General features: G+C 42.9%; 1 pseudogene; it reads right to left on the bottom strand.

Moving 5' to 3' along the window:
* Positions 1-4,958: 4,958 nt before the first annotated feature.
* On the bottom strand, positions 4,959-6,412 carry LOC126937265 (V-type proton ATPase subunit B, brain isoform-like; annotated as a pseudogene).
* Between the last annotated feature and the right edge of the window lie 20,140 nt (positions 6,413-26,552).

Raw genomic sequence — 26,552 nt, 5'->3', positions numbered from 1 at the left:
TAAAAATATTTTACTGTTTTAAGTCACAAAGTTTGGAGTGGTTTATTATACAGCAACAGTTAACCAAAAGAGACCCTACAACCTATAGCTAGCAGAGCCTAGAGTCTCAGGACAGGAAGTCTAACATTTGGAGAGCAGATATTAGGTGTCACCTTGAGCAATTCCACCCCTTTGTTCCTGAAGCAATTGTTTTGATTGGGATTCAGTTTGCCTTCATTGAGCAACAGAAAACCCCAGACAATAATGCCTTGAACAAGTCGAAAGTTTCTTTCTCTCACAAAAGTCTGGGTAAGTGATCCAGGCTGGAATAGTGCTCAAGATGTCAGGGACCCTGGTTCTTATCTTTTTTTAATGCAATGCATGACCTCAGCCTCCTAGGTCAACATGACACTTCAGGCAGTAGGGCGGAGGAAGGGATGCAAACATAAAGGGTGCTTTCTCCTGTAGAAGGTTATTTAAAGCCACCACATGTCGCTTCTTGTATCCCATTGGTTAATATGTATCTCATGGCCGTGCCTAGCTGCAAAGGAGACTGGAAAATGGTATCTTGATTTTGGGTGGCCGTGCATCCAGCTCTAAATTCTACTACTTCTAGTAAGCAAGGCTATTGGGAGACACTTAGCAGTGCCTGCCTCACTGCTACATCTTGAAAAGTAATAGAGAGACACAGGAAATGGCATCACATATGGGATGCTGACTCACAGCACCGATCCCTTCCGGACGGGAGCTAGCAGTTATCTCCCTGTGGGCACTGTGAACCTCCATAAGGCCATTCTACTGTGCAATAGGAGCCAGCCGCTCCTGGATCATGGTGGGATCTGTTAGGTGAAGAGTGAATCCCACAGGCCGTAAGCCCTGCCACTTTTGCCATAAAGTGAATTCCTTGATAAGAGGGAGCATCGTGTGACATACCATGACTGGGTAAAAGCTTCTGTAAGCCCTCAAGCTGTGGTGCTGGTGGAGGCATGAAAAGGGCAGGGAAAGCAAATCCAAATAAAAAATAAATGTAGGATCGGGCATGGTGCCTCACATCTGTAATCCGAGCACTTTGGGAGGCCAAGGCTGGAAGATCGCTTAAGCCCAGGAGTTAAAGGCTGCAGTGAGCTGTGATTGCACCACCATACACCAGCCTGGGCAACAGTGTGAGACCCCATCTCTAAAAAGATTAATTAAATAGTTAAATAAATAAATGTAGGACATTGCCATGAGAACAATTTGTCTGCTCCAGATGGAGTTAGTTCCCAGCTGAGAAACAGGGAGGTGTGGGGCAGAAGGAAGACTGTTAGCTTCCTTCCTTCTCCATGAGAGGGAGGCACAGAGGAAAGGCTGCAGACCAAGATGGTTAGTGGGTAGGCATTCTCCAAGTCCTCTTGCAAGCCCCAGATATCACCATCCTTTCCTAAAGAAAACCTGGCAAAATCATGCCATTGACTGGCACTGAAATTCAGCAACTCCCCGAATCTGAGTTTGGCCTTAGTAGTCTCACACCCATGGCCCCAGTGAACAATTTCCATCTGGCCAGAGAAAAGTCCTGAATATCACTTTGTGCCTTGTGGCAAACATCTCAAGACATGAGCTTGTCATTATCCTAAATTAAGATACCTGATGCTTTCAGAAGCAGCCACCCTACTGGTTTCCACATCTTTCATCTCCCTTTTAGGTGGCTGAGAATTTTAGCTTCAGCTTGTCCAAAGTCCCAAATGACCCAAAGAGATTATGTGCTTAGCCACTGTCTTCCAAGGGCTGGTCATTCCTATTCTGGAAAATAATTAGGATTTTCAGTGCCTTACTCCCTGTCCAGCTCAAGAATCATGGATTAGTTGGAGGAAAAGTTAAGGTCCTATAACAAAAAGGCAAACTAGAGTAGCCTATTTCCTCTTGAGGTGAGTGGCCCAGGGCAGCAAGGCAGCTTTGGTTCTTTGTCACTCATTCTTCCCCAGGGCAGTGCTCTCTTCTGCATAGGTGTAGCTGGGTTCTAGCCGGTGGGAAAGGAGAAGACAGTGGAGGAGGCTTGCTGGTTATCTTAGAACCCAGGCCCAGAAATGGCACGTCACTCCCACTTCATTCCCCTAGTGAGAATTCAGGCACCTGGCCACCCTAAACACAAGCAAGGCTGGCAAAGACAGTCTAGGGGGACAGCCATGTGCCTGGCTCCCATTCTACTTAGGCAAAAAGCAGAATGGAAAGCCTTTTGGTGAACACCTAGCAGTCTCAGCCGCACATTCCAAATAGCTCTTATTTCCTTGAGGGTCTGAATGAGTTTTCTAGGACTGCCATAACAAAGTATCATGAACTGGGTGGCTTAAAACAACAGAAAATGTATTGTCTCACACTCTGGATGCCTGAAATCTAAAATCAAAGTGTCCACAGGGCCACATTCCCTCTGAAGAGGCAGTGGAAGGAACTGTTCTCCAGACCTCACTCCTAGCTCCTGGTAGCCACAGTTGTTTCTTGGTTTGTGGCTGCCCCACTCTAATTCTCTCTCTTTTTTTTTCTTTTTCCATTATTTAACATGTGTTTTCCCCCCTCCACCAAGACAGAGTCTTGCTCTGTTGCCTAGGCTGGAGTGCAGTGGTACGATCTCAGCTTACTGCAGCCTCCACCTCCTGGGTTCAAGCAATTCTCCTGCCTCAGCCTCCCAAGTAGCTGGGACTACAGGCGCATGCTACCACAGTCAGCTAATTTTTGTATTTTATTAGAGACGGGGCTTCACCATGTTGGCAGGCTGGTCTCAAACTCCTGACCTTGTGATCTGCCCACCTCAGCCTCCCAAAGTGCCTGGATTACAGGCATGAGCCACCATGCCTGGCCAACATATATTTTCATTTTATATCCAAATACCACATTTTCTACATTAAAATATAATTATATTGACTTCCCCTGTACCGTACACCCTCAGAGAAAAAAAAGAGAAGAAATTTACACAATTTGAAAGGTAGAATGCATGGAGTAGGGAAGTTGCTATCACACCCAAGTGACAAAGAATACACAGAGAGACCAAACAGTTAATAAGGCACAACTGCATAGAAGACAGCTCAGGGCTTGCATCAGGAAGGAGCAGGAATAAAACTCCAAAACTTCTAAATGCCACCACCTGTGCCACAAGATTACCCTGAAAAGGCAGAAGTAGGTCAGAAAGCAGAAACAAATCAGTGATTTTCCAAAGGCTGCTTCCTAACAGAATTTAAAATATCCACAAACATAAGAACCTTTGCTTCTCACCTTGCCTTCAGCATCTGGCAAACACTTTAGAAACTTAAACCACTATTAACATGTCAGAATGTAGAATGGCTATAGGTTTTTCTTTCTTCTCTTGTTGTACCCCAAGCAACCACTCTATTAATGATTTTAGTCATGTGATTCCTCTGCATGGAAACTCAGTAAAGGTCACCAAAGACAAGACAAGGCTTTTCGCTGCTACCAGATAAATCCTGGCTGTGCAAAAGTTGTAGGATTCTGTGTGTTGCTCAGAGAGGGAGAGCTGTAAGACACAGGAATCTCAATGCATATGCAATAAAGAGGAAAAGGAAATTCCTTTTACTCATCTGTTTATTGTATAAGAAAGAGCAAGTAGACAGTCAAAATCATCTGCTAGGCTGGGGGTAATGGCTCATGCCTGTGATCTCAAAACTTTGGGAGGCCGAGGAGGGAGGATCACTTGAGCCCAGGGGTTCAAGACCAACTTACACAACATAGTGAGACCCTGTCTCCACAAAAAGTTTTTTAAAAATTAGCTGCATGCGGTAGCACATGCCTGTAGTCCCACCTACTTGGGAGACTGAGGTAGGAGGATTGCTTGAGCCCGGGAGTTCGAGGCTGCAGTGAGCTGTGCTCACACCACTGCAATCCAGCCTGGGCAACAGAGCAAGACTCTGTCTCAAAAACAAACAAACAAACAAACAAACACAACCAACCAACCAACCAAAGAAACCATTTGATTAGAGCAGCAGCACAGACCCACAGGCACATCAACAACCCAAAAGAAAATGCTCAAGAAAGAGCATCTTGGCTGTTTTGAAAAGAGTCATCTTTTAGACCTGATCTTGCCCCTAATTTAGAGACCAAAGCATTATAGCGCAGAGGCTGCTACTCTCGAGGAGATTGAGAGGTAAGGTCTAAGAGACCCAGATAATGAGGACATTATTAGATAACTAACTATACCACTGTGTACAATGCAAACATCAATCAGAAAACATCACCTCATCCCTGCAGCTACTTTAAGCAAAGCACTGAAGACCCAGGTTTTCTGAATAGGGAATAAAGTCCGTTAGCAGTTTAAAGCATTCAACACTGGAACAATATGTTACCTATTCTTTGTTTTTAATTATACGTTAACATAGTAAACTCCAACACAAAGGTGAGGCTAGGGGAGTGCTAAAGGAATAAAGAAGACAGAACCAGTATTTCACAAGTATATTAAGCAGTGATGAAACAGCAGCCAATGCTTTGCAAAGTCTCAAGGGTAAAATTTGCTTAGGTGCTGTGATGGTTAATACTTAGTGTCAACTTGATTGGATTGAAGGATGCAAAGTATTGTTCCTGGGTGTGTCTGTGAGGGTGTTGCCAAAGGATACTAACATTTGAGTTGGACTGGGAGGGGAGACCCACCCTCAATTTGAGTGGGCACCATCTAATCAGCTGCCAACGTGGCTGGGATGAAAGCAGGCAGAGGAACGTAGAAGGACTAGACTAGCTTAGTCTTCCAGCCTGCATCTTTCTCCCATTCTGGATGCTTCCTGGCCTTGAACATCAGACTCCAATTCTTCAGCTTTGGGCCTCTTGGTCCTTCGACCACAGACTAAAGGCTGCACTGTCAGCTTCCTTACTTTTGAGGTTTTGGGGCTTGGATTAGTTTCCTTGCTCCTCAGCTTGCGGATGGTTTATTGTGGGACTATATCTTGTGAGCAAGTGAATCGATACTCCTTAAGAAATTCCCCTTTATATAGATATCTATCCTATTAATTCTGTCCCTCTGGAGAGCCCTGACCAACACAGGTGCTCTGAGGGGTTCTCTCCAGCATATCTTTGGGGAAGATTCGGAGCAGTTGCCAACCAGTATCCAAAGTCTCATAGACAGTGTGATTTTCATGAGGACCCTGAAAAATAAAGTTCCTCTCAAACTTCTGTGGAAATTCCAAGTCAAGAAGACCATCTGAGCTAAGGGCTTCTTCTCCAACTACAGCAATCATGGCTTGTACATCCTTCCCAATAGTTTGCATACAGCTGTTTACATACATCTGCATGATCCTTCCTGGTCATTCCTTCTCCAATAGCAGACTTCATGAACAGTGATAGTTCAGGCAGCACCTTGATAGGTGGGTAAATCTCTCTGTTGTGTAGCTGTCTATCCACATAGATCTGTCCCAGTCAGGTCAGAGATGAGCGAATGATATCATTGGTAGGCATGGTAAGAGTAGGAATTTGAGTAATCGAGCCATTTCTACCTTCTCCTCGACCTGCATGTTCATATATAGTGGCTAAGTCTGTATCAGTGTAACCTGGGAAGCCCGGTCAACCAGGAACCTCTTCTCTGGCTTGTAGAAACCTCTTGAAGTGCTTCAGTAGATGAACTCATATCTGTTAGGATAACCAATACATGTTTCTCACATTGATACGCCAGAAATTCGGCTGTGGTTAGAACCAGTGAGGGATGATAATCCAATAGTTGGGTCATTAGCCAAGTTCAAAAATAGGCAGATGTTGTCCATTGAGCCATTTTCTTCAACACCAGATTTGAAGAACCAGGCAGTTTCCATGTTTACATCTCTAGCAGCAAATACAATTGGAAAATTTTCCTCAGTGTAGTCTACATCTTTGGATTTATTTAGCAAACCAGTCTGGCGGCAGATTTGAGCTGCAATCTTTGTGTAGTAACCCAGCAGCAGAGAAGATAAAAATTTTCTGCTCCGGCAATACTGTTCACACTAACTATGGTTGAAATGCTGGTCCAAATTATCTCCTCTGGGTAGATTTGACATTGAGGATTGATTGGCCATCCCATGATATCAAAGAAATCTTCAGCCAGTACAAGAGGACCTCTGTCAATGGGTTTTCCCGATTCAATGAATACCCAACCAAGCATATCCTCAGACACTGATATTAGGGGAATATCCCCAGTCCTTTGAAATACCTGAACAACTGCCTTGGAGCCACCAACTTCTAGAACTTGCCCGTGTCTCTTTGTGCCATCTAGTAATGTCCAGTGGACAATCTCAGCGTCTATGGGAAACTTAACATGATCTAAGATCACAAGTGGACCATGGACTCTTGATGCCGTGATGTATGTATGGCAAGGCTGGGAGAGGTAGTTCCGACTAACTGCCAGCACCTGCTCCTGAGCTCCCACCATCAGCGGGCATGGGTAGTTTGGGTGTGGCCCATTCATAACCCCACGCATCACCTGCAGTGCCATCTTCTTGACATAGCATTTTCCCTGTGTGTCTCCACATTGTCTTTCCTCTGTATTTGTCTGTTTCTGTGTCCGAACTCCCCTTTTTAAATGACATCAGTCACATTATATTACTATTAGGGCCCAGCCTGATTATCCCATTTTAACTTGATTATATCTGTAAAGACCCTATTTCCAATTAAGGTTGCAATCAGACATCCTAGAGGTCAGGACTTCAAGACTTTTTTTGCGTGGGGGTTGGGGATTCAACTTATAACAATTCAACTCATAACAAGGTCTGTTGTCTGCAGTCAGCTCTTGGGTGCTGATATCTGTATGCTCTGTAACAGGAGCAACCCTAAGCAAAGAAGGAGAATGTACTGGAAGTGTATTGGGTGGCTCCTGGAATCAAAAGAGAACTTCAACAATCAGGCCTTGGGAGAGGCAAAAAGTCCTGGACATCTCCGTAGGGCCTGCCTTCCAGATGAGTCTGCATCAATATCCTTCTGGCCAAGTATCCTTTTTCTCAAGACACAAATTCTTGGAAGAGTCGGTTGGGTTAGCCTGTGGTGGAACCAGGACCTGTTTGGGGCATGTGAGTGGGATAAAATGACGGACAGTCTTGCTAGGGCCTCATGGGGTAGAGGAGAGGCAGTTCTCCAAAAGAAAGTGAGGGGTGGCTGCTAAAGATTGGGGAGGCATGTGTTGTACAGGTGAAACCGCAGGTGTTTGCTACACGTTGTACTTTGTTTAAGAAAGACTTCCAGCTCAGTCAGTTGTGTTTCTAAATGTTATGGCACTTAAAGGAGCCATTTAGTCATCTGGAAAATGCAGAGTTGTGGGGAAATGCAGTGTCATGTGGTAAAAAGAGCACTCTTGGTGAAATCAGGAGAGCAGGTTTTGTTTGGCTTTTTAAAATGTTTGCAGATGGTATAATTCTATCCTGAAAACTGAAGGGAATCAACTGAAAAGCTCTTGGAAACAAGAAAGTTCAACCAAGTATCAAGTTACTAACTGGAAATAAAAATAATGCCATACAGATCAATGAGAAAGAAAGCATAAAAGAACCAAAGATGTTATTCAACTTAGCTACAAAGGCAGCTGGTAAAAGAATAAACTCGGAAAGAAGTGCAAAGGGCCTTTATTAAGAGAAAACATCAGATTCTCCTTGGAGGCGTAAAAGACAAAGGGTAGAAAGACTTGGGAGAATAAAGATGTCATTTCTCCCTAGATAAACGGATTAATTCACTGAAAGATTTCAGGTGAACAAACAAACAAAATCAAACCTGAGCCAATGAAAATTCTAACTAGGTCTTTTAACTTGAAAATATGAGTCTAAAACTCATAGGAAGAGTCCCTGTCTGTGGATGTCAGGTCCTCATAGCCAAAAAGCTTCTCCCCCAGGTTTTGATTTTGGTTCTGTCATTTAATGATCTGTGAGACCTTAGGGCAGGTAATGTAACCTCTTTGGGCCTTAGTGTTTTCTCCTGTGAAGAGGGATAATCCTATCTTTCTGCTTCACAGAGCTGTAGCAATGATCATGTGAGAGAAAGTATTTGGAAGTGTCTCATAAACTGTAAAGCACATTTCATGCTGCAGTTGCTATTTTTATTCTTCCATGATGCCAGATAAAATAGGAAAAATCACAATGCAAAAGGTATCCATTGCTCTGCAAAAAGATAAACACATCTTATTAAACTCAGATACATGATGATTTTTAAATATTTGATTCCTGTGAAGAAGAGAAAAAAGCTAATGTGAGCTGTTTGCTGCTCAGTGAGTAAGTGAGGGCTCACTCTCTGGTCGTGGAACTGAGCAAAAATGCTTATAGCCTCTCTCCTCTTTCCAAACCCAAACCCCTGTGTTGTCATCTGTAGAATGAAAGGTTTTGGACTTCAGGGTGTTTGACAGCATGAACTTTGAAGTCTCTACAGATCTTGGTTCGAAACATAGTGCCAGCAATTACCTTGGACAACTTATTATTTCTTCGGTTTCAAAATCCATCAGACAGGCATGATAATAATCTCTATTATTATATCTATTAGTATCTCTCAAAGGGATGATAATAATATCTACCTCATCAATCCTCAAGAAGACTTGAGAGTTAAATGGGATAATAAATACTAAGTGCCTGGAACCTAGTAAAAGCTCAATAAATGAGCATTATAAATAATTAACTATCATAATTACCATCATTATTATTGCTCTAAGGGCCTTTGCAGCTTTAAAATTCTAAGATAATATGTCAGAGAAGAGCTAAAACAGGCAGGAAACAGAAAAGATTCCCTTAACAGGGCTTGAGTCAGTACTTGCGAGGGAGAGATTTTTCTGGAAGATGTCTTGTGTATTCATCATAAGGCCTCATTTAACCTTGGTGGCTCACAAATAGAGTTCGGCAGGGCGTGCTGTCCTCTGGAAAAAGGGGGATAGAGTAGTAAGGAACCAAAGGGGGCTTGGCAGGGGAAAGCCATGGCCTGGGGACCACAGTGGATGGTTCCTTAGAGAGTGTTGTCCAAGCTTTTTAACTTTTATAAAATATATGTTAAACTGAGGAATGTTTTTTTCTGCAAATAAGTTTTGAGGTAGGCACTGTTGGTTGCCAAACCAAAGCTGTGCCCTTCTCATTCCTTGACGGCGCAACTCTGATAACATTGTTCAGGATCAGACAGCTGAGTGGCTCAGGAGAGAATGGTGCAGACTCAGGACAAGGGGCAGGAGGAAGCCTGATTACTCTGGCCAGTGATTGGTTTAGCAATGGGCATGTGATACAATTCTGGCCAATGAGATATCAGGGGATGTAAGGCGTGTCATCTTTTCCTTAAGAAAGAGGAAAATTTTCCCAGAAACCCTGCCTGCTCTTGGGCTTCTGGGTAAATTGTCCTCATCTTTAAAGGAAGGGTGACGTACCCTTTCTCTGGCAGGAACATAAAACAGCACAACCCCTATGGAGGATACATTAGTTTCCTATCACTGCTGTAACAAATTACCACAAACTTGGTGACTTAACACAACACAATTTATTCTCTTAAAGTTCTGGAGTTCAGCAGTCTCCCTGGGCTAGAATGAAGGTGTTGGCAGATCTGTGGTCTCTCTGAAGGCTCTGGGGAGAATCCACTTCCCTGCCTTTTCTGGCTTCTAGAGTTTCGTTCCTTGCATTCCTTGGTACATGGCTCCTTCCTCCATCTTCAAGGCCAGCAACGTAGCATCTTTAGATCTCTGTTCTGTCTTCATACTGCCTTCTCCTCCATGGTAAAATCTCCTTCTGATCCCACTTTATAAGGAAACTTATGATTATATTTAGAGATCACTTCGATAATTCAGGACACTCTCCCCATCTTAAGATTCTTAATCACATCTGCAAAGTCTCTTTTTCCATATAAGCTAACATCCCAAGGTTCCAGGAATTAGAATCTGGTTGTCTGTGGGGGCCATTAATTAGCCTATCACAGAGGGGATTTTGGTACTAACCAGCAAAATTACTTGTACATTTATTTTTTTCAAGGTCAGGGTTATTGAGGTATAATTTACATATAGTAAAATTCATTTTTCGGGGGGTGGGGGCGGCATTTCACTCTTGTTGCCCAGGCTGGAGTGAAATGGTGCGATCTTGGCTCACTGCGACCTCTGCCTCCGGGGTTCGAGAGATTCTCCTGCTTCAGCCTCCCGAGTAGCTGGGATTACAGGCATGCACCACCACGCCCAGCTAAGTTTTGTATTTTTAGTAAAAACAGGGTTTCACCAGGTTGGCCAAGTTGGTCTCGAACTCCTGACTTCAGGTGATCCACCCACTTTGGCCTCCCAAGGTGCTGGGATTACAGGTGTGAGCCACTGCACCCAGCCGTATTTTTGTGCACAATTGTATCAGTTTTGACTAGCACATATAGTTGTGTAATTATATCACAATCAAAATGTAGACCAGTTTCATCACCCCAAGAAATTAATTTATGTTGCCCTTAGTAGTCAAACCACCCCCTTGGGTGGTTTGCACCTGGCAACCACTGGTTTGTTCTCTGTCCCTGTAATATTGCCTTTTTGAGAATATCATATAAATGGAATCAGCATATGTAGCTTTTTAAATCTGGCTTCTTTCCCTTAGCACAGCGCATTTGAAATTCATCCATGTTGTAGTGGGTCAGAAGTTTCTTCCTTCTTATCACTGGGTAGCAATTAGATTAAATAGATGTATCACAGTGTGTTCATCAGATGAAAGAATCTTGAATTGCTTCTAGTTTTTGGTGATTATGAATAAAGCTTCTATAAATATTCAGGTGCAGACAAATGTGAAAATATGTTTTCATGTTTCTTGAGTAAATATGTAGGAAAAGGATTGTTGGCCATATTATAAATATGTTGTATGTTAAATTTTATAAGGGACTGGCAAAATGTTTTCCAAAATGGCTGTACCATTTTGCTTTCCCACTAGTAATGTATTACAGTTCCAGTTGCTCCACATCCTCATCAGCATTTAGCATTGTCAATTTTCTTTCTCTGAATTTTAGCCACTCTGAGAGGTAGGTAGTGGTATAGTGATCCCACTTCTAGATAGCAATCACAGACATGCAGTAGTAAAAATATAAAAAGGTGCATGTGCAAGGCTAGCCACTGCAGCTGTATTTGTAATAGCAAGAAAATGGAAACCAAAATTTTCATCAATGGAAAACTAATTGAATGAATGATGGTACATCCCCCAAATGAAGTATTATGCAGCTGCTACAAGGAACAAGAAATTACTCCACTATTATGTGTGATCTCCAGGATAAATTTTTAAGTAAAAAGAGAAAAGTACATATAGTATGCAATCATTTATCTACAAATAAGAGAAAAACTATAAAAATTTAATAAAATATTACCATAGCAAAAAGGAAGGAATAGAAAGGAAGAATACAGGGATGGAAGCTAGGCTTCTAAAAATATAGCTTGCATTGTAGATTTAACTTTGGAACAATGTAAACATTTTATGTAATTACAAAATTAAGAAAAAATCAAATTCCTAGAAAGTAAAAATAATGTGAAATTAAAATGACTGTGTGTGTCCAATTGATGACATAACCACACAAAGAAGACTTTAGTGACCTTCAATCACTATCATTCGACTCTGTACTCCTAGAAGACTATATCTGGCAAAAAGAGCTGTGTATTATGGGATTAAAAGAATAATTATGCTGATGTCCTTGAAAATTAAGATATTTGGCATAGTTGATAGGAGATATAAATCTAAGATTGATAAGATTGAGTACAAACTCTGTAGTCCTCCATTTCAATTGGAAGTATCAGTATGGATGCATTATACCTTTTATCTTTTTTTTTTTTTTTTTTTTTTGAGTTAGGGTCTCGCTCTGTCATCCATGCAGGAGTCCAGTGGCATGATCAGGGCTCACTGCAGCCTAGACCTCCTGAGCTCAAGCAATCCTCATGCCTCATGCCTCAGCCCCTCCAGTAGCTGGAACTACAGGTATGCACCACCATGCCCAGTTAATTTTTTAAAAACATATTATTAAAGACAAGGTCTCACTTTGTTGGCCAGGCTGGTCTCGAACTCCTGAGCTCATGTGATGCTCCTACCTCAGCCTTCCAAAGAGTTAGGATTATAGGCATGAACTTGGTCCCTTTTATCTTTAGAAAACAATATGCATCTCCTAGCTATGCCCACTAAAAATAATTGAAATTCAAGTAAACTGTGAAAAAAAAAACACTTTTTAAAAAAGAGACAGGGTCTTGCTATGTTACCCAGGCTGGAGTGCAGTGGCTATTCACGGGTGCAATCATGGCTCTCTACAGCCTTGAACTCTTGGGCTCAGGTGACCCTCTTGCTTCAGCCTCTTGAGTAGCTAGGACTACAGATGTGTGCAACTGTGCCCAGCTCAAAAAACACATTTTAAAGACAACCAGAGAAATATAAATGTTATAATATATTTACTGAAACTCAGAAATGATTGTCAATATGTTAAATTGTGATAATGACATTGTATTTTTTAAAAAGAACTTGTACCTTTTAGAGGTATGTTCTGAAATATTTATAGAAGAAATAATGTGATATCTAGGATTTGCCTCAAAATTATCTGAGGGCAGGGAGAAGAAAGGTATATGAACATGTAGATGATTCTGGATGAGTATGTAGTGGCAATTGTAAAAGCTGGGTGGTGGGCACATTAGGATCATTATACTACTCTTTCTACATTTGAGTGGTCTTAAAATTTTTCATAATAAAAAAGATTTTTTTTTTTAAAGGAGATGTGAAGAAAGGAGATGTGAAGATAGTTGTCTGAAGATGCAATGCTCAGAGCTGCTGCAGTCACTTTGTGAGAATGAAAGAGCAAGCTTGAGGCCTAAAGCATCCAATTTGATAGCTATTCCATTTCTATAAGTTCAAATTTCTTAATTATAAAGATAGTTAATGCGAAAATGAGGCAATTATGATGGATGCAAATATTGAAACTAGGGTTTACCCATGTATATTCATGGGACTTTTTTGGTTGCAACTAATAGAAACCTTAGCATAGTTTAGGTTTGGAGATGTATTATGGAGATTCAGGACAATCTCATGGAATTCTAGGACAGAAGTGCCACCGAGACTCATGAAGAACATAGTTCACAATGTCAGATCCCTCCATATCCTTTCTCCAGCTCTCATCGCCTCTCTTCAGCATTACCATGACTGTCTATCGCCACCCTCTCATTGCAGACCAGCTTCCTTCATTTTCCAGCCCACATCATGGAAAACTTGCACAACTCGAAGTTTAGCCATTTGGACAGAGATGGATTTTTTTCTCCAGACCCAGTTCCAAAGCTTCTGGAAGAAGAGCTTGATTGGTCTGGAAGCTGAGATTGTCCTGTCCAGTGGGGAGGGCCCACTCCTAAGTGAGTCATGGCCAGATTTTAAGGCGTGTGTGACATGGCTGCTCCTGTGGTTCCTGTGGTGTTTCTGTTGGGAGAAGAGTAATTCCCAGAGACGTGTAGGTGGGAAGTGGTGAGGGAGACAGAGCAATAGGTATCTATATAGTTGAGTCAGGCCAGATCATGAGATCATGAATGGGTGCAAAAATTGCTGAGAATGATGCCTTGGACAGGTTGAATTTCGGTTGTCTGGGGAAAGCCAGCCAGCAGGGCAAGGAAGACTCGGTGCCCAGCTGCCCCCAGGGTGCTCACAGGGGCTTGCTCAAGTTCAATGGTCATTGCAGCCTATGAGTAGTCAGCAACCAGCCAGACCAGAGGTGCTTAGGCTTTGGTGCTCAGGGAAAGAAAGGCTAGATCAGTGCTCAAGGGCCCATCTACTTCCACGCAAGGGAGCCCCCACCACGCTGCTGTCTGGCATTTGTCCAACATTGTTCCACTTCTTACAACACCATCAGGCTTAAAAATACAACACAACAGCTGTAGCCTTCCAACTGTGCAGCTCTGACTTCCACCTTCCATTCTAGTGACATAGTATTGAGAACATCCTGATTCACAGCCATAAGTAGTTGCAAACTGAAATCGTTTTTCCTCATCTTCCATTGCAATGTCAGTCGGGTTTAAGCTACTTTTCAATTAAACTGATCCAGAAGCTTGAGAAAGAAGTGATTTAAAATGTTTTATTTGAGTTGAAATCATTAATCTAGGCAATAGCTGTGGGTATTCTGTGGTAGTCGTTTGAATCAGGAGGAAAAGAGCATCCAAGATTTAAAATAAGTACGAAAAGCATCCAAAATAGAATAATCAAATCACCAAATCAAATAATCAAATTGACTCAGTTGTTATGCTGGGATCCTAATGAACTCCAATGTTAGCCTTACCTGACTTACAAGATTCCGGTAATGGATCACTGAGAAAGCCTAGGTAAAGCAACCTCACCCCACCACCACCCCCAGTGCCCACCACACCCTGCCACTGCAAGGGAGTCTGACCAATGAAGTCCATCCACGAAAAGGGGTAGTCTTCAGTTCATTAGGAGAATATGTATATGTTACACAATGGGCAATTAATAATAACTAATATTTGCTTAGAAATGAATAAGGTGCTTCCACATTCTTTCCTTTATTTGATCCCAACAAAGGGAGTTAGATAGGACAGATGTTATTTTACAAAGGAGGAGACTGAGTCTCAGAGAAGTGCTATAAAGTATCCTTGTTAGCCAGTGATAAATAAAGAAGAAAACAATTGTTATAACTTCAAGCCTTTGACTTCTTTTTTTTTGGGGGTGGGGGACAGAGTCTCACTCTGTTGCCCAGGCTGGAGTGCAGTGGTGCGATCTCGGCTCACTGCAACCACTGCCTCCCAGGTTCAAGCGATTCTCCTGCCTCAGCCTCCTGAGTAGCTGGGATTACAGGTGTGCACCACCACACCCAAGTCCTTGTCTCTTTCCTTAATCCTCCCTCCCTCTCTTTCATCTCCCTCCTTCTCTCTTCTTTCCTTCCCTTCCTTCACTTCCCTTCTCTTGCCTTCCTTCTTTCCTTTTTCTCTCCCCCTCTCCCTTCCCCATCTTGTCCCTCCTTCCTTCTATAAGCATTTATTGAGTCCTACTATGGGTCAAGACCTAGGCTTGAAACTGGGGGTTTGAAAATACATGAGATCTGGTTACTGCTCTGAAAGAACACAGCACAGGGAACAGTTGTATCCAAAGCTAAAATTGGATACAATATGAAGGCATTCAGAGGCAAGGAGGACATTGAACTGGGCCTTGAAGGATAAGTAACATGACCAGGTAGAGATCATGGAAATGGGAAAGGCATCCTAGGCAGAGGGAACAGAGAGAGCAAATGCCTTAGAAGACACACAAGCATAGATTGTTGTTGGGGTGGGGCAGGGAAGAAGCCCTGGTGTCTTGGAAAGAAGGCGAGTAGGTGAGGCTGGTGCTAGATCAAGGGAGACTTTGGAGGCTGTACTAAGAGGTTTGGAAGGTGATGTGGGCAGTTGAAGATTTTTAGGCAGGGAAATGACAGGATTATATTTTTAAGAAACATCATTTAGAGGCCATCGTGTTGTGGATGATTAGCACGAGATGAGATTGGGGGCATTGAAGCAAGTTAGGAGACTCTTGCGACAATCTAGGTGTAAGATGATAACATAGGAGCTGAGGCAATGGGAGATGGCGAGGAGGGGCTTATTTCAAAAGACTGAGGAGATAGACTTGATAGGACTTGGCAACAGAGGTGCAGACAGGATGATGTCTAAGGAGATGCAAGAGACCGGTGTGATGGCTCACACCTATAATCCCAGCACTCTGGGAGGCTGAGGTGAGTGGATCACCTGATTCCAGGAGTTTGAGACCAGCCTGAGCAACATGGTGAAACCCTGTCTGTACAAAAAAAAATTGTTTTTAATACAAAAATTTAGCCAGGCATGGTGGCATGTGCCTGTAGTCCAAGCTACTCAGGAGGCTGAAGCAGGAGGATCACCTGAGCCCGGGAGGTGGAGGCCGTAGTGAGCCATGGTTGTGCCACTGCATTCCAGTCTGGGCAACAGCATTAGACCCTGTCTCAAAAATAAAAATAAAAAAATAAGATGCAAGAAAGTAACCATGAAGTGGTTCACGCCACTTAATTCCTTCCCAAATAGCATGTCCTTATCATCCCTTCTTTTCAGAGGATGTATTTCTATTTATCTATTCTTTCTCTCTGACGACGGCTTTCTCAAGACTGGTTCTCCTTCTTTATGGTTTGTGCAGCAAATTTTTTTTCCACCTCCTGTTTTCTGGTGTCTGATTCCTCAGTAAATAAGGTCATGGTGAGAAATAGCCACGTGTATACCTGGGGACTTTCTGCCCTGGTCACCAGTGGTTGGACCAGGTGAGCACCTGAGCAAGCTGGGTCAATCAGAGTCCTTCTCTGTGTTCTTGAAATTAGGGAAAGCAAATGGCTGTTGCTCTCTTGAAAGAAATGGAAACTAGGTGGCTTTGGCTGATGATTCAAGGGGCTGTTTCCTGAGAAGTAGAAAAAGCTGGTTTTTAGTGAGTGAGAATAATGAAGTCTATGCTCAGGGAGAAACAGATGAGAGAAGAAGGAGGGCTGTGTGGTTCCCATAGCACTTGGAGCTGATGCTACCTTATCCTGAAGCCAGGATATAAGTCTAGCCTTTGGCTTCCTGTTGCTTGAGCTAGCTCTGGTCGTGCTTTCATACATTTGTCTACAGATGCTGTTACAAAGCTCACACACCAACGACCGTATCTTCTAGAAGTACCTTTGCATTTATGCAATTTACTCTGTGATCCTTCCCCTTTTTTTTTTTTTTTTTTTTTTTTTTTGAGACGGAGTCTCACTCTGTCACCCAGGCTGGAGTGCAGTGGTGCAATCCTGGCTCACTGCAACCTCTGCCTCCTGGGTTCAAGCGAATCTCCTGCCTCAGCCTCCGGAGTAGCTGGGATTACAGGCACCCACTACTACGCCCAGCTAATTTTTTGTATTTTTAGTAGAGATGGGGTTTCACTATGTTGGCCAGGCTGGTTTCGAACTCCTGACCTTGTGATTTGCCCGCCTTGGCCTCCCAAAATGCTGGGTTTACAGGCGTGAGCCATGGGGCCATGCCGATCCTTCCCTTTTTGGCTTATCACGCCTGTTTGGGGTGTGTGTGTGTGTGTGTGTGTGTGTGTATGTGCTTTGAGATAGGGTCTGGCTCTGTCACCCAAGCTGTAGTACAGCTGTGTGATCTTGGCTCACTGCAACCTCTGCTTCCCAGGCTCAAGCCATCCTCCTACCTGTAGTCTCCCAAGTAGCTGAGACTACAGGCGTATGCCACTACACCTAGCTAATTTTTTGTATTTTTAGTAGAGACAGGGTTTCACCATGTTGGCCAGGCTGGTCTCGAACTCTTGACCTCATGATTCGCCTGCCTCGGCCTCCCAAAATGCTGGGGTTACAGATGTGAGCCACCGTGCCCCCCCGATCCTTCCCGTTTTTGCTTGTCATGCCTGTTTGGGGTGTGTGTGTGCTTTGAGACAGGGTCTGGCTCTGTCACCCAGGCTGTAGTGCAGCTGTGTGATCTTGGCTCACTGCAACCTCTGCTTTCCAGGCTCAAGCCATCCTCCTACCTTAGCCTCCCAAGTAGCTGGGGCTACAGGCACTTGCCACCACGCCTGACTAATTTTTTGTATTTTTTTTTTTTTTTTTTTGGTAGAGTCGGGGTTTTGTATTGGTTTTTTGTCCAAACTGGTTTTGAACTCCTGAGCTCTAGCTATCCTCCTGCCTCAGCATCCCAGCATGTTGGGATTACAGGCATGAGCCACTGCACCCGGCCCTGTTTGTTTTTTTAAGTAAATTTTTAAGTTGAAGTATAACATATATACAGCTGATATTCTTTTTTTTTTTTTTTTTTTTTTTTTTTTTTTGAGATGGATTCTCACTCTTCACCCAGGCTGGAGTGTAGTGGCATCATCTCAGTTCACTGCAATCTCGGCCTCCTGGGTTCAAGCAGTTCTCCTGCCTCAGCCTCCCAATTAGCTGGGATTACAGGCACCTGCCACCACAACCCGGCTAATTTTTAATTTTTAATTTTTTAAATTTTTAGTTGAGACAGAGTTTCACCATGTTGGCCAGGCTGGTTTCGAACTCCTGGCCTCAAGTGATCCACCCAACTCGGCCTCCCAAGCTGCTAGGATTATAGGCATGAGCTACCGTGCCCAGCCTGATGTTCATTTTTAAACAACTCACTTGCAATTATTTTTAAAATCATCATTCTAAATTAAATATAAGAAATGATATTGTTATATAGCCGCTAGACATTGACTGAAAAATGTGCTGATGCTGGTAGGTAATGGACAAATGGAGATGTTGAGGGTAGGTGAATGGGTGTGGAGAAAGACATACAAATGGCCAGGCACGATGGCTCACACCTGTAATCCCAGCACTTTGGGAGGCCGAGGCAGGCAGATCACCTGAGCTCAGGAGTTCCAGACCAGCCTGGCCAATGTGGTGAAACCCTGTCTCTATTAAAAATACAAAAAAATTAGCTGGATGTGGTGGCAGGCACCTGTAATCGCAGCTACTCAGGAGGCTGAGGCGGGAGAATTGCTTGAACCCGGGAGGCAGAGGTTGCAGTGAGCTGAGATCACACCACTGCACTCCAGCCTGGACAACAAGAGTGAAACTCCATCTCCAAAAGAAGAAGAAGAAAAAAGACATACAAACAATTCAAGTATAATTTGAAAAATTAGGAGCATTTATTCTACAAATGCCCACTATGTACCAGGCACTGTAAAAAGAAATGCCAGGAAGTCAGTCCCATGGAACTTAAGTGTTGATGGGGGTGTATAAAAAGAGATGTGGCCAAACCAGGAAGGGTCAGTTCATTTTACCCCAGGGATGAGGAATGGGGAAGGTAGCATTTGAGCTGGGCTTAAAAGGAGAAGTAGAATGTCGACAGTTGGAGTAGGTAGAAAAAGGGCGTTATATGTTCAGAAACCAGCGTGAGCTAAGGTATGGGGGAGTGATGGTTCAAGGACACTCTTGGGGAGCTGGGAGAAGACTCCTGTGGCCAGTGGTGGATTATAAGTTTGGGAAGGTGGACAGTGGCAGGAAATGAAACTGGAAGGGCTCCTGGAGGCAAATTTCAAAAGATCTTGAATGCCACATATGACGGAGACATTTACTGTTCACCAAGTGAACCTACCTACTTTCCACATTTCCTAGTCTTTTTGCAGTTGGAGGAACCACATGACTAGTTTCACCGATGGGCTATAGGCAAAAGCCACACGTGTCAGTTCTGGGCTAAAGCATAAAAGAGTGAGTGTGAGCTCTCCCTTAGCTTTCCTGCCTCGCTGTAATGAACAAGGCAGCCACATCTTCCAAGTGCAATGTCCATATGGTGGCCCCTGCATCAGTCTGGGGTCCATGAGTGATTGTGTGGAGCACATGCATTGGGTATGCGTCATGAGCAAGAAATAAACTTTTGTTGTATTAAGACACTAGGATTTTGGGGGGCCACTTTGTTACTATAATATAACCTAACCTTTCCTGACTGGTACACCAGGGTAAGAAATTCAGAATTTGCCCTGGAGGTGGAGAGTAGCTTGTCTTAGCCGGTCTGGGGGGCTAAAAGAAAGTACCATGAACTGGGTGGCTTATAAACAAAAGACATTTGTTTCTCACAGTTCTAGAGGCTGGAAGCCTAAGATCAGGGTGCCAGCATAGTTGGGTTCTGGTGAGAGCCCTCTTCCGGGTTGCAGACTACCAGCTTCTCATTGTGCCTCACATGGTGGAAAGAGAGCTAGTTTGGTCTTCAGCTTCTTCTTATGAGGGCACTAATCCCATTCATGAGGGTTCCACTGTCATAACTGATTACCTCCCAAAGGCCCCACTTCCAAATAGTGTCACATTGGGGTTAGAATATCAGCCTACAAATTTTGGTGGGCATAAACTTTCAGTCTATTGCATAACCCTTGACAGGTTTTAAGCAGGTGAGTAACATTGTCAGATTTGCCAGACAACTGCCATCCAGATTGTCCCTATCCATTCGTAACAGTGGTGCCATTAACCATTGTCTCCTCTCAGGAAGGTTTGAGCTTGTTCAGTTCAGCTCCCATTTTTCTTATTGTCTTTCCCTTACCAAATACAGAGGCCCAGAGCTTTCTTGTCACCCCTGCTCTGGGCCCAGAGCCCCATTCCCCTGCTATGAGCTTACAGGTTTTGTCCTGGAGCATTATGTGGTATCAGCAACCTGGAGTCACAGGACGGGCTCATGTTGAAGTTATATGGTATGAGTGGGCATCTCTCCAGCTTGGCAGGCATGAGTGTGTTCACTGCTAACGGAGTGACAAATTTACCAGCTGCCCACAGCGGAACAAAGCGCATAGATGAATTTGGTGTAGGAATAGGCGGTTCTCTCCCTGGTTATGGCTGAGAGATCGGTGACAATGACTCAAGTCTCATCCTGCTCCTTGGTGCTCAAACAATGTCCCTTGAAGCCCTTCTTTGCTGGTTCCATTCACCTGTCTCCACTGGGCTTCAGGTCCTCTTCTTTTTTGGTAAACTGCCCCACATCAGCTCCCAGGCTGGCAGGGCTCGTGAGGTGACCCTCCCTTCACTTTCTTCTTCTCCTCCTTTCCTCTGATCTCCTATTGTTTTGAGAAAATCCTTCTTTCTCCTTTTTTGGCTTCCTCAATAGTATTCCCTTCTTTCTACCAGTTCCTTTGCTCTCTTATTCTTTAGCAGAAGACTTGATGATGTATTAAATCTAGAGTCTGGATCATCAGCAATTAAAACAAGCCAAAAAAGAAAAAAGATAATTTCCTTTTCCTTAAGCAGTCAGGAGCTCTCAGCCTTCAAACTGCATGATACAGTTGGGGCAAAAATTGTGGCAGGTAGGCAAAGAAAGGGAAGCAACTACAAAACAGCTCAGCTTTGATCCTAACACAGTCTAAGCCTCCACAGCCTGCTACGTGCCTAACAGCAAGACTTGGCTTCCCACGAAACAAGATCACCTGCTCTAAATGCCTTCGGCTTTATACCATTTACAGAGTCTCTCAGTCTTGGGTTTCATTCTTATTTAAATCTAAGTTCTTTCTCTTCCCTTTTCTCTCTCTCAAGTTCCTGCTTCCTCAAACTCCTGTCTCTGGGGTCCACCACACAGGAGGAAAGAATTATTTAAAAGCAGAGCCTCTTTGCCTAAAGAGGTCACACTTCACTTTAGGATGGTTTTAACCTTTCTCTTCCAGACCAGGCTCTGGTCTTTGGCTTTGTGCAAACAAAAGACCTTTAGAACGATTCTTCTCTCCCCTAAAAAAGCAATTTTCTCCCAAAGATGAATTCTTCTGCTAGCCCTTGTAGCAATGAGCACACATAGCAATATGTTTGTGTCTCCACCACATGTTTTACCTCTAATATTATTATTATTATTTTGAATAGCTGATACATATATCTAGTTTAAAATTCAAAAGCAATGAAAGGTTATACACAGAAAAATCTCCTTTTGCCCCACCTGCCAGCTATCTAGTGTTCTCCCCAGGGGTGACCAGTGTTACCAGTTTCTTATATACCCTTACAAAGTATTTTACATAAGTACAAGCAAATAGATATATCTTCATATTTATTTATTTATTTTTGAGGCAGGGTCTCGCTATGTCACCCAGGCTAAAGTACAGTGGCACAACAGTCACTGCATCTTCAACTTCCAGGGCTCAAGTGATCCTTCCACCTAGTCCCTGGGTATCTGGGACTAGGCTTGCGCCACCGTGCCTGGCTAATTTTTGTATTTTTTATAGAGATGGGCTATCACTGTGTTTCCCAGGCTGGTCTCAAACTCCTGGCCTCAAGTGGTCCTCCCGCCTCAGTCTCCCAAAGTGCTGAGATTACGGGCATAAGCCACCATGTCTAGCTCATACAGCTATTCTTTCCTCTCTTTTTAATTTTTAACACACATACTGATATTCCATAAAATATAGATATAAATATATAAAAATATAGATATAGCTTGGGAATGCTCCCATTTTACTACATAAAGATTTCCCCATTCTGATATTCCATACACATAAAAATATAGATATAGCTTGGGAATGCTCCCATTTTACTACATAAAGATTTCCCCATTCTTTGTTTATAATGAAATGGCATTCTACTATATATGCATGTATTATGATTTATTTAAATAAATTTATGTATTTAAATAATCCTCTTTTGGTGAACCTTTAGGTGATTTCCATTATTTTGCTATTGCAAGGAATGCTTAATAACTTGTAAATATGCCATTTTGCCCATTCGAGTACATCTGTAGGAAAAATTCCTGGGGGGGGGAACTGCTGGATCATAGAGAATAGCTGTTCCAACTGCCCTTTTTCATCTTGCATCAATTTACACTCTTACTAGACATCAAGAAATTCTGTTTTCCCACACAGTGCTTTACATGATTTCTAGGGAAATCCTTCTGGGGTCATGAGGGAATTGTTTGGAGGGAGAGGACCTAGAGATACCTATGAGAGAGATGGTGAGTTCTAGGTAAAGTGAGGCTGTGGGAGATCTACTCTCTTCAGGGGTCAAATAAGCCTTTTTAGAGGAAGATATTTTGAATTGGGTCTTAAGAAATCAAGAGCTCACTAAGCAAAAGCGGCAGGGGAAGGCCATGTGCCTGTGCTGGCTCTTCTTGGGAGTTTCATCTGTTTAAGCTGAAGAGTTTTTTTTTTTTTTTTTTTTTTTGAGAAGAAAAACGTTGTATGCCTGAGGACATACCTTGCAGAAATTACCTATAGGAGTAAGGAGCCAAAAGAAAATGTGATGTATATATGCATTTGAATATTATTTAGCCATTAAAAAGAATGAAATTTTGTCATTTGCAGCAACATAGATGGAACTGAAAGTCATTATGTTAAGTGAGATAAACCAGGCACAGAAAGACAAATATTGCATGTTCCCACTCATCTGTGAGAGTGAAAACCATGGGTCTCGTGGATGTAGAAATTAGAATTGTGGCTGGGGAGGGTAAGGTGGAAGAGAGGATGAAGAGAAGTTGGTTGAAAGCTACAAAAATGTAGTCAGATAAAAGAAATAAGTTCTAGGCTGGGCTTGGTGGCTTATGCCTGTAATTCCAGCACTTTGGGAGGCTGAGGCAGGTGGATCACCTGAGGTCAGGAGTTCGAGACCAGTCTGGCCAACATGGTGAAACCCCATCTCTACTAAAAATACAAAAAAAAAAAAAAAATAGTCGGCCGTGGTGGCGGACATCTGTAGTCCCAGCTACTCGGGATGCTGAGACAGGAGAATCGCTTGAACCCAGGAGGCAGAGGCTGCAGTAAGCCGAGATCGTGTCACTGCACTCAGTCTGGCAACGCAGAACGAGACTCCGTCTCAAAAAAAAAAAAAAAGGAATAAGTTCTAGAATTTGATAGTACAGTAAATTATAATCAACAATAATTTATTGTATATTTCAAAATAGCTAGAACAGAAGATTTGTAATGTTCCAAACACAAAAAAAGATAAATGTATGAGACAATGGAGATCCAAATTACCCTGATTCAATCATTACACATTCTATATGCATGTGTCAAAATATCATATGTACCCGAAAATATGTACAACTATTATTTATCAATTAAAGAAAAAGAGTAAGAAACAGGAAATCATTTGGTAAAGGTTAAGTAATCATGATATATATACTCTATGGAAAAGAAAAGTATGATAATTAATAGTAACTATAATAATAGTAGCTATAATTTATTATGAGCTACCATGTGTCAGGCACTAGGTTAAATATTACACATACATTTTTAAAAGCCCATTTAATCCACATACTAATTCTCTGCATAAGGCACTATAATTTCCAGTTTGCAAATGAGAAAATTGAGAATCAAAGATCATAAGTAACTTCCCAAAGTTAACCTAATAAGGAATTTTCAGAGCCAGGCTTCCAAAAAGGTATGTGACCCCTGAAAGCCTGTACTCTCACTCGCTAGAATAACCCCTTCCATTAGCTCATTGAACTCTCAAGAATTCTAGGGGAAGTTCCCTGGAGATGAAGTGATTGCAGGTGAGAAAACTGAGGCTCAGCCAGATGTGGTTGCTCATGTCTGAATCCTGGCACTTTGGGAGGCCAGGGCAGGAGCATCACTCGAGGTCAGGAGTTCGAGACCAGCCTGGCCAACATGGTGAAACCCCATCTCTACTAAAGATACAAACAATTAGGTGGGCGTGGTGGTGTGCACCTGTAATCTCAGCTACTCAGGAGGCTGAGGCAGGAGAATCACTTGAACCTGGGAGGTGGAAGTTGCAGTGAGCCGAGAAGGCGTCACTGCACTCCAGCCTGGGTAACAGAGTAAGACCCTGTCTCAAAACAAAACAAAAAGATGAAACAAAACAAAAAGCCAGAGGCTCAGGAGATTAAATGACTTGTTCAGAAAAAGTATAAAGAACATATTGCAACATGGAAAAATGTTTGCTTAATAATGTAAGGAGGAAAAAACGATTGTCTATAATTGTTTAAATGTGATGATCACAACTATGTAAAAATAGAAATATCTCTGGGTGTGCTGACTGCCCATCCAGAGTATTCTAGGGCAGTCCTCAGTTTACAGTGTCAGACTGTCGTCAGTCCTATATCTGGTGCTATGCTCTGATTTCAGGGAATTGGGGAAATATGGCTACTTTACTTAAAGATAAAGACTATATTGAATGGGAGGCTGAGGCGGGCGGATTACTTGAGGCCAGGAGTTCAAGGCCAGCCTGGCCAACATGGCGAAACCCCGTCTCTACTAAAAATACAAACATTAGCTAGGCGTGGTGGCAGGTGCCTATAATCCCAGCTACTTGGGAAGCTGAGGCATGAGCGTTGCTTGAACCCAGGAGGCAGAGCTTGCAGTGAGCCGAGATTGCACCACTGCACTCCAGCCTGGGCGACAGAGTGAGACTCCTTCTCAAAAAACAAACAAACGAAAGACTGTATTGAAGATATTTAAGTAGTTACTGATTTTTTTTTTTAATATGAAACTTGGAAAAACTAAGGGGTGATATCTGATACCAATCTAGAAGATTGCAGAAGCAGACATTTTGAAAAGGTATCTTAGCCTTCCTAATTAATGTAAATTGATATCAACATCTTGCCTACTCATTAAAAGGCTACTCTAGTTATTGGATTTATGTGGTGATTGTTTTTTAAAGGTTAGCCTTGACCGATTCTATTATAAGTTTTTTTTTTTTTTCCCAGCAGCATAAGTGAACAGAATCAAGAGCAGAGACTGATATTTATTTCTAATAGTAAAAATTAAAAATATCAATTGGTTGCTTCAGAAAGGTTAGTTGGAATTTCTTTATTTGATCATCTGTTCATCCTGCCTTCATGTTAGTTTATCTGTTTATTCATTTCATTCATCCATTCATTCATTCAACATTCACTAGTGCGAACCAAGTTCTGTGTTGGGCACTGGGAGCATAAAAGTGAACAAGACTTGGTCCCTGCCCATGAGAGAGTCACTGATAGAGCTAGAAACATAAACAGGTAAGTATAACACAGTGTGATAAGCGTCATTGCAATTTCATTCAATTCAGTGTGTGCTGAGGGTCTGATCTGTCCAGAGTGCTGTGCTGGGCATTTTCACGGGAAGCAGAGATTGAGAAATCTGGCCCTGCCCTCCGGGAGCTCGAAGTCTAGTATGGGAGACAGTAAACAACCCAGTAATGAAATTATTACAAATACCCATCAATTACAAGGGAATTAAGCAGAGTTCTGGGGTGGAGAATAACAAGACAGGGGAGCCTATTTCAGCAGAATGGTCTTGGAAGTACTATGATGGAGGTATGTGCAGGGAACTGTGGAACCACAGAGGGACTGCTAATGTAATACACCCTGGAGGAAGCAGGGAAGGCTTTGCAAGGAGGGTCCTCTAAAACTGAGCCTGAAAATATAAAGGAGCGTTAAACAGAGGGAAAGTGTCAGGACAGGCAGTCCCAAGAAAGACAGCTGGGATGCAAAGGCTTGAAAGTTTTGGGGTGATACAAAGCTTGACCTGCCAGGAACCAGCAGGATTCTGTGGCATACGGACATGGGGTTCAGGTGGGAAGGGGATGAGATGAGGCTGGAGGGATAAAGCAAGGCCAGATCATGTGTGGCCGCCAATGCCAGGCTAAAGCAGCTCAGAGCTTGTCTGGATTAGTGATAAAATGTAGAGCTTACCAGCCTGTGGCTGTTGGCACCGGGGATTCCCAGAGACTTTCATGGGTCTCATAAAGCCAGACTGCGTCTGCTCTATTAATATTTTATGCCATGATCAAGTAGTGTACTTTAAAAGAGAGCTCACAGTTTATTGCTGAAGATTTAACCGCTTTTCTTTTTCAGCTCTAGGAAAAAACAGGCTTGAAAGTTTTTCTGGTGTACTTCACCTTAAACTGTTTAAAGCCTCCTCCCCCATCCCTACAGGGGGACATGGAGGGCATCTGGAAACAAGAAAGAGGGACAGGTATAAAACAAATTTGATACAAGATTTCTAGCCAGCTAAGACTTTGGAGAATGGCTGTGTGAGAAGCTAAGCATGGGACTGGGCTAAGCAGAGAGGAAGCTGGACAACTCCCTGAGACCCCGGGGGGCTCACCTAGGGACCTGGATCTGCAGGGTCATCTGGCTGAGGTCAAGATCAAAGCAGCAAGACTGCGCCAGGGAGAAAACAAAACTCTAGACTGCCTGCATGGTATGATGGGCTGAACCCCTTCTCTCTGGGACTGCCTCAGCCTCAGAATTTGGGGAGCATTCAGGAGGAGAGGAAATCTCCATCGGGGAA

This window comes from Macaca thibetana, chromosome 15 (assembly GCF_024542745.1).
Source record: "Macaca thibetana thibetana isolate TM-01 chromosome 15, ASM2454274v1, whole genome shotgun sequence".
In the NCBI taxonomy this organism is placed as follows: domain Eukaryota; kingdom Metazoa; phylum Chordata; class Mammalia; order Primates; family Cercopithecidae; genus Macaca; species Macaca thibetana.
This window is presented reverse-complemented; position numbering and strand designations above follow the sequence as displayed.